Source organism: Emydura macquarii, unplaced genomic scaffold (assembly GCF_026122565.2).
Source record: "Emydura macquarii macquarii isolate MOO-44397 ecotype Brisbane River unplaced genomic scaffold, CSIRO-AGI_Emac_v2 contig_1644, whole genome shotgun sequence".
Lineage (NCBI taxonomy): Eukaryota > Metazoa > Chordata > Testudines > Chelidae > Emydura > Emydura macquarii.
The window spans coordinates 25,558,517-25,567,740 of record NW_027131781.1 but is presented as its reverse complement, the minus strand read 5'-3'; positions in this window follow the sequence as shown (position 1 = coordinate 25,567,740).

Below are 9,224 nucleotides of genomic sequence, written 5' to 3'. Positions count from 1 at the left end.
GCCAGGCAGATTAACAACAGTAACAGCAACCCCCTTCCGTCGCTTTAGGAAGTGGCTACGTGATGGTGCTGCGGGGCCACGTTATTGCTGTGCGGCTGCAGCAGCCATAGCATAGACGTAGCCTAATCCAGCTATTTCCCCACAGGAAGAAGACGGCATGGTCCCAGTGTCAGGTAGCTTTATACCTGGATGACTGCCCATGCTAGGGGCTGTACCAGTATAGCTATATCGGTAGAAGAAAGATTACACCCTTAATGGATATAACAGTGCTCTGTTTACCCTCGACTACACTACGGGCTGGGTTTTGTAATTACAGATTAGACTCTGTCATTAATTTCACTTGTCAGGTGAGCATTTCAAGGAGCCCCAATCTGTCAGTGTTGGTAACAATCCCCAATGCCTTTCTGTTCATAGGTTCAGCTGAAAGATGTCTCCCGTGGGTCTTTCTGTTGACTCTGTAACTTGCAATGACAGAAAAATAGTACAAACAATATGTCAGTGATGAGAAGAGCTGCTTGGGAGGGAATGGAGAGTTTGAACACCATGATAAAATAAAACAAATGTGATTTTGGACTGGAACATGAAGCATGACTTGTTCCTGCTGCCCTGGGAATGACTGATCAGTCACATGGCGACATCCAGGGCATATCAGAGTTCCTCACCTTCCTCTGTTTTTCCCCTTATAACAATGTCACATAGCTTCACACACACTTTTTTCTTTTCCTTGCTCCCTGTTTCAGGAGGAGGAATCCACCCTCAGTTTACCCTGTATTTCCATGGTGGCTGGTCTGTCCGAAAGCACTACTAATATTTAATCACATAAAAGGAGCGGCCTCTGGAGAAATAGCAGAACTGCATTGCCCCAACTCCAAACATCTCAGTTGCCTCTTCCAGCTACGTACGAGATGGCAAGAAGTCTTGTGACCTCTGAGCAGGTTTTTATCTTGGGGCACATACCCAGGATGATGGGTGGAGATGGGTGATAGGGAGGTGGTTTCTTTGGGGCCTTTGCTGGGGGGCCTGGGTGGATTCCCCGGGGAGGGAGGTATCAGGCTGGGGTTGGGAATGGGTCAGTTCTCACTCAGTAGGGCAGAGGTGAAAGGGGTCTGGGATGGGGTGGAGTTATGGTTTGCCTGCATCATATCTGCAGCTGGGCTCAGCCCATGCTTTGTGTCCCAGCCAGCGGTGCCTGTGGGGAACCCCAGTGTGGATGGAGGAATTGGGCGGTTTGATGCCTCGGCGACTTCAGGTTCCCAGGCAGAAGCTGCTTCTGGCTTTGCCTCTTTATTGAGCTCTAGAGACAGGGAGAGCTGCATTCACTGACACCTGGGACCATAACCCGTTCCTGCAAAGGAAGGATGCTGCGGTGAGGCTCAGGGATGGGCGTAGTGTAGGGTCATTGGGAGGCCAGAATCTCTTGGGATCAGTGTCTGTAAGGATGTAGGAATCACAGCCCGGTCAGTCCCCATGGCCAGTGTGACATTTCCGAGGGGTACCCACGGTCTGAGGCACTTCGCTACCACCTGTCCTTAGCGTGAGGAAGCCTGTCTGTGCCTGCAGCATCATCTCCTCAGTCCATGGGCAGCACAGGTGCACTCCTCAGGGCCTTGACAGACCTGCTGTCTCTCCAGGTTAGTGATAGGCACACCCCAAGCCCTCCGAGCACCTCCCTGGCATGCCCAGCCCCTGGTCCACTGGGCATTTGCAGTATTCACAGATCCACTGCTACCAAAAACCAGCACACCCCAACTGACCAGTTACCCCAGAGATCATCACTCTGCTTAACACACGACGCTTAGGTTTGCTGACAGTGAAATCAAGGATAAGTTTATTTAGCAAAGCCTAGAGTTTCAAGCCGTAACAAATAGAAGTGTTGGAAACAAATGGTTACATATGAAATAAAATCATAACACATATTCTAGAGCCAAGACTTCATTAACTAGGTACTCTCATGTCTTGTAGAGTAATGCTCACCCAAAGTCCTTGCAGCACTTTAGAGCCAAGTTGGCTGTGACCCTCCTTTCATGAGACAGCTGACAGCTAGCCTCTGAGTCAGTGAAGGGTCCCCTCTGTTTCCTTGCACCCACAGATACATCAGAACAATCCTTTGTCTTTGTTCAGAAACAGGACCCCACCCCTCACTCTCGCTGATTGAAGAAAATGCCTTCCTCTCTGGGGTGCAGGTCCCTGGCAAGGACGCCTCCTTTCATTTTCCTGATTTGCAGCTCAAATGCCCTCCGTGTGATACAATGGTGTGAGCCCCAGCTAGCGTGTGACGAGCGTATGTCATATAGCACAAAGGGCCTGAGTTTATGATCGTTACAAGTGATAGACTTTGCAACCTAAACATCCATTTAATAGCAGGGGCTGGGGTGAAATAGACAGGCCCCACATTAGGGGGTTTGTCTCAGGAACTAGCCTGTATTGTTGAATACATAAACTGACAGCCAGGGCACCTGGAGAGGGGTATTTAATTGAGATCCCCATATAAGAAAAGCTTTTGGGGAAATATCTGTTACCTTTTCCATGTTTCCATGACAACCAGCATCTCTGCCTTTACCCCGGGGAAGCTGCTGTTGGTTATAGTGACACTGTCCCTGTTTCTCCTCCCACTGCCCCCAGTTTCACCCCAGTGCTGCACCGTTCAGTTCTATGCAGTTCCTTCCGATTCCCCCCATGTGAGATCAGAATCCAAACCCCAGGGCCACATAGGGTGAGCAGAGAGTAAGTGTGAAAAATCAGGACCAGGGCAGAGAGGGGGGCAATAGTTGCCTAAATAAGACAAAGCCCAATAATATCGGGACGTCTGATCACCCTAGGCCCAGATTAGAATGGCTTCTGGGAATGGGGAATGGGACTATGAATTGGCTTTTATGGCTCTTCTCACCATGGCATCAGAGGCCCCGGTTCAGCAAAGCAGTTATGCATGTGCTTAATTTAAAGCAAGCTATCAATCTGACTGACATCAACAGGAGCTGAGTTTGGGTGTGCGCCTAACTGCTCTGTTGAGCTGGGCCTGAGGGTCAGATTTTCCAAGGGATTTAGGCACCACAAAATGTGGATGGGGCCTAGTGGGATTTCCAAAAGTGCCTAAACAGGTAAGGCACCCGACTCTCCTTGACTTCCAGAGTGACCTGTGAAAATCTGGCCCCCAGTGCCTCCCGGAGCTTTTTCCTCAGCACCCATGTAAGGAAGAGAGGCACAGAGGGCCTTGCCCTAGGTCATCCTGGCGTCTGTGGCAGAACTGGGGATGAAGCCCAGGTCTCTGGAGGCCCAGGCAGTGCTTTAACCACAGGCCCATTGGGCCCTCAAAGGTTGTTCCAGAGGAGTGTCCGTGGGCAGGGGGGCTGGAGCAATTTTTATAGTGCAGGTGCTGAGAACCATTGAACCAAACTGTAAACCCTAGATATGCTGGATACCACTTCAAGCTGGGGAGTGCGGCCGCACCCCTAGTTCCAGCACCTATGTCCGTGAGGCTGGGATGCTTGTTCTCCACGCACAGCCGCGCACTCAGTAGATCCGCCGATCAGCTAATTCCCCCCAAACGGTGGCTGTAAGCAACAGCTGGCTCAGCCTGCTGTCTGCAGATCAGCTTGATCTAAACAGATGTTCGACACACCCTCCTTCTCCGCAAGGGCTGAGTCAGGCCTGGCTGGGACTGCTGCTCTGGCAGTCAGGGGCAGGGCAGCTGCAGGTGCTAACAAGGAGGGCAGGCCGCCAGGCCATGTAACAAACCAAAATAAGGGAGGTTGTGTGACAGACTGGTCAAGAAGCACTGGCCTTGGCTGGGCAGGGTGTTATTCAGCCCCTCCCTGCTCACCTGAGGCTGCCCCGCCTGCAGTGCCTCTCTCTCCTCCAGTCCAGTGAGTCCCCTAGTAGTTACTGGGCAGCAGGTGGTGAGTGACTGATGGAATCATGTGCGTGGCTGTAGCAGCTCCCTCTCCCAGCTGGGCTGCGAGTCCGATCCCAGGGCACCAGGGGAGTGAGTTCCGACTCCCAGCAGAGCCAGGGAAGGTGGGGGGGGATGCAGTGCTGGCCCCGGCCGGCCAGGAACCAGGGCAGAAACCAGGTGGGCAAGCGGCAAAGTCCCCGCCACCTAGGAGGGAGCCCCACCATGAGTCTGGAGCCCGGGCAGAAGCCAAGCAGGCAAGGGCAAAAGCCCCAACACCACGGACCGGCTAGGGAATGAACTCCACCGTCCTGGCCAATTTTAAACTTGGATCAATTCCGGGCTGTCTACTTTCAGTGGGAAGAAGACAGTGTGGGCTGTCAAGTGGAGCTCTGGCTTCAGAACTATATTCTCTTCATTTGTTTGTAAAGTGTAGAAATGTCTAACATGCACTGTAACATCGTTTGAATCTATCTGTAACTAGCAACCAGGTAAGGTTTACATACATTCCCCCAGCAAGAATGGTGAGAGCCAACATAAGGGAAATTGTAAGAACTGGTTGAACAGTGGTCCAATTAAGCAAAGCATATGCTCACATCCCACTGAATTTAAGCATATGCTTCAAGGCTTTGCAGAATCGGGGTCTAAATGCAAGTGCCAGGTGCTAAATCCGGATGGGTATGCTTTCTGGATCAATTAGTATGCATGATCATGGAGATCTGCTTGAAGCGCTTGCTGAGTGATACCCAGATCCTAATCCTTGCCTTGGGTCAAATGACCTGTTTATACGATGGTCTGAGGAGAGCTTTGGAAAACAGAGCTCTTCTTTCAGAAAAGTCAGCAGCTGCGTGCATCACTCTGACTTGAATTTTGACATTTCGGATGAATTGGATTTCATTTCCAACTTGCACTCCAGTGAATCACTGCTATCAATCTCTTTTAATCTTCTTTAAGAGAATTCAGAGGGAATATTTTAATGGGATTTAAAACACAATGAGGGCCCGATGCTGCGAACGTTTATACACTTGAGAAACTTTACTCATGCAAGTAGTCCACTGGGAGTAACGGTAATGGTGAGCCCAAGTGTTTGTAAGATTGGGCCCTTATATTGCAAATCTCTGGGCTTTGGGATCAAGATAGCTCAGGGCAACATCACATACGAGCTGGAATGTAACAAGCTGCCTGAATGAGGTGGTGCTGGCGTAATTGCTATGCTGGTTATTCAGACCCAGTTTATGCTATATTGGAAGTACCCTTTTCTGTACCAGAAACCTGGTTCTAATGAAGAGATTCAGTCCAGTGTAATTTTGCACCAATTAAAAAACAATCCCTGACATTGCAACTGGATTGGTTGTTGACACCCATGATACCTATGGCTTCCTATTACATTATATTCTGCCGCTGAATGGTTTTAATAGATAAATGTGGTTAATTTGTTTTTCAGATGGACTGTAAGCAAAGGGAGATGCAAGGGCACAGGGAAATTGGACAAAATAATTAGCAATTTCAGTATTAGCAGACAGGCAATTTCTCCACTGTGGATGTATTTGTGAATGGGAACATTTTAACAAATAGTAACTTAAAATGTAGGTTTTCTACAAAAAGTTTGAGGTGAGATTTTCAAACCCATGGAAACGATGTGGTTATCCAATTCAGGCAGCTTTGGAAACCTTAGCCTTGATGGGTATTTGCAGTCAAAACTTCTGTTTTTGGTTTTTTGTAAAGCATCTCTTTATTTGTGGGTGTACAAAATGCAAAAATCTATGTGCTTACAGCTTTGTTGTTTTCAGTACAGGGCAAGCTGCAAATGTTTGTGCAGTGTCTAGGTTAGTATTCACAGTGGTATCAGTTAATGAGTTTATTGGCAGTCAATTAATTAGTTAAATCAGAAGTCAAAATCTAGTCTAGAAAAACCCTTCCTGTATGAGCCCTTCACATCTCCAGCTAAATCAGGGCTGGGTTAATACTAGGACTGAAGGCCTCCAAAGAGTACTTATGGTGCATGCTACAAAAAGTGATGTTGATCTAGTAGATGACAGTCTTTCCTTGGAGCAGCTGTGCTGCCTTTTGGAAGAGATGTAAAACCAGGGTGTTGACCACGTGATTGGATCATAAGATTTTTGGGGCAAGGTCTGTTATTCATCACAATTCCATAACATTGATATTTATTGATTAGAGACTTACTTCTTAGTATTGCCTTGTAAGATGACACTGCTGCGTAATTACAATTGTATCTAGAGTAAACAATGTCAATGTATTCCTGCTAGTTATTTAAACAGGAATTTGATATTCCAGAATAAGATCTAAGGATGTATAAAAATTAGAAATTTAAACCCTGGAGGATGAATATTGCTGTTTCTTAATGTCTGGAGGCCTGGGGAAGACAATCACTGTGTAGATGGTTTGGTGGTATAATATAATCACAGAAATTCAGCTCTATAGCAAGATTTGACGACCTCTGGCTGGACAGTTTGTTTGGCAATAAACAAAAAGCCGAGACATTTCTAATATCCACTGATAGCAGAGCATCAAGCATAGCTTTCTAGTAAGGCAAATTACCAAAAACAATGATGTGATCTCTTGTGACATTGTACTGAATGGCAGTGACATCTCCTACGAATGGATAGCTTTCTAACCTACTTTATCTGTCCAAACACTGTATACAGGAAACCTGCATAATTTAGCAAGCATAAGATGCCACTGTTCAGTTGATGGCATCTCTACCACCTGGCAATAGAAAAGCGAGATGCAGCCCACTGGTAGGACTGAAGATGAGGAAAGCTCATGATATTTGGCTTTATCAACCCCATAATTCAGTGTGAAACATACATACCAGTCCTAGCTGTCTCCCAAGGCCTGGCTGTGCCTAAGTTTTCTCCAGTGAGACTGCTCAGTCTCCAGCCCCATCACCCTCTGATCAGAGACCACTCCTACCTCTCTTTGGCCTCAGTCCTGCAAGGTGCTAGGTGCCCTCAATTTCCATTGTCTTCAGGGGGAATTTAAGGTGTCCAGTTCCTCATAGGCTCAAGCCCTTCTATAGAGGGTGGAGATAAGAAGCCACTCCTGCCACAGTGAGACCCCAGCCCAGAGCTCAGTTATTGTCTTCTTGCAGGCAGGGCCGGATTTCTAGTTAGGCACAGTAGGCATATGCCTAGGGGCACCGGCGTTCTAGGGCACCTAAACAATGGTGGATTACTGCACGGGCCAATGAGACCCATACTCTTGGGTTCCCAGCCAGTCTGGGGGCCCTGCACAAGCACCAGAACTCCGGCCCTGCCTCCTCCTCCTCCTCTTCGCCCTGCAGCCCTGCCCCCTGGCCAGGCTGGAAGCTGGAGTCCAGGGTTGAGCATATTCCCCCCATCCGAAGTTGGCCAAGCTGGTCACTCCAGCCCATTTCCCCTTCCATGCCCCTCACGCAGAGCTACTGGCCAGCCTCTTTCTCCCCCATCATCCCCCCTATGTGGAAAACACAAAGGTCAGCTGTAGATGGGGAAGAGGGGGCACTGAAGATGCTGTGCCTAGGGGTGTGTAAGATATAAATCCAGCCCTGCCTGCAGGCTTCCAATGCCTGCTAACAGAAGCCAGTCCCTGGGTTATCCAGCTGGAGGCAGATGAGCTGGAGCCTCTTCGTCCCAACACAAGTTTTCCTGGAGGGTCCTTTGCTGTGGAAGTCACTCCCTCTTTGATCCAGCCCAGTCTAGTTCTGGTGACCTTCCTGGCACACTACAAAGCTCACCACTCTTTCCAGAACTTTGGGGAGGGTGATGAGAGGATGAACTGTTGGGGTGGGGCTATAGAGGGTCTGAGAAGGGTTACTGACAAGGCACTGTGCTTTAGCTGGTTAAGGCATCTGCCTAGTAAACAGTAGTGCCTGGGTTCAAATCTCAGTGGCTGTAGATATGGGGCTTTGGGTAAGCAATGTGGTCTAGTGCCTAAAAAGCTTGAGTTCTAATCCCTGTTTGATCACAGACTTGCTATGTAACCTTGGTTAAGTTGTTTTCCCTGGCTAAAATTCTCTGGCCTGTATGATGTAGAAGATCAGATTAGATAATCATAATGGACCCATCTAGCCTGAAAATTATGATTAGTTCGGAGCGGGGGGAGGGGGTTGCTGTATTGTGAGGGCATTGAACAGTTCTGCCTATAAGTTAGTGCAGTTCTTGAATGGTGTCAAACACCTCTGGTCAGAGTTTCAAAAGTACTTAAGCACCTAAAGAAACAGACAGGCACAAAGAAGGGTTTTCAAAAGTGCCCAAGCAGTCAATGGGAGTTGGGTGCCTAACTTGCTTTGAAAACCCTCGTGTGTGTCTGCATCTTTAAGCACCTAAATCCTTTTGACAATCTGGCCCTATAATATTAAATGGAAAAAGCATGGTTAATGTAGTGGTAAGGCTGCCTGCTGATAACACGTGCCCTTCCAGAACACCAAGTTCAGCAAACCTCCAACTTCTGAAAACCAGGAAATACAGAGTTAAACAAATGTATATGCAAACTTAACTCTGCCCCTGGGAGTTGGCAAAGTGTAGCTGTATGAAAACAGCTAAGAGTTGCTTCCAAGCACAATAGCCTATTTTGCAAGATATCATTATTATTTTTAATATTGTGGTAGCACCTAGGGGCCCCAGTCATGGAACTGGACCCACTGTGCTAGGTGCTGTACAAACACAGAACAAAAAGCCAGTCCCTGCCCCAAGGAGCTTATAAGAGACACTATGCTGCACACTATGAACCTGGTTATCTGTTGTTCTGCTCCTTCTGGACACTTCCTATACCCCTACGCCTGCCTCCCACCCCAAATCCCATCTGCCCTACCTACGCCAGTCCCCTACTCATCCCCCCCACAAACCATCCCTCCGCTCACCGCCCAGCGCCCCCAACAGGTGGTGGTTGGGGCTGCAGGTGAAGGGCCCTATGCCCTGCTGGCGGGACTGGGCAGCATGTGCCATGTGACCTCCGCATCACAAACCCTTCACAGGCCCCCCCCCACCACACACACAGACGGGCCCTATGGCGACTTAGTTACCACAGCGGGCGTCGCCTGGAAACACCCCGAGACTGAGTGTGCAGCAATGGGGCACAGGGGAGCGGGAATAAGAGGGCTGCCACACTCAACATGGCGGACACAACGAGGGGCCTGCCGGGTTTCGCCACATCCACGATGGCGTCCGCAAGGCTGAAGAAATCGTGGAGGGGGGGGGCTTTCGCCACACTCAAGATGGCGAGACCAACTCGCAAGACGGCAGCCGCAACGGAAATGAAGCGCCGCGCTTTGCCACGTCCCACATGACAGCCGCAACTCAGGGGAAGACCAGACACCACCCCGCTCCCGCAACCC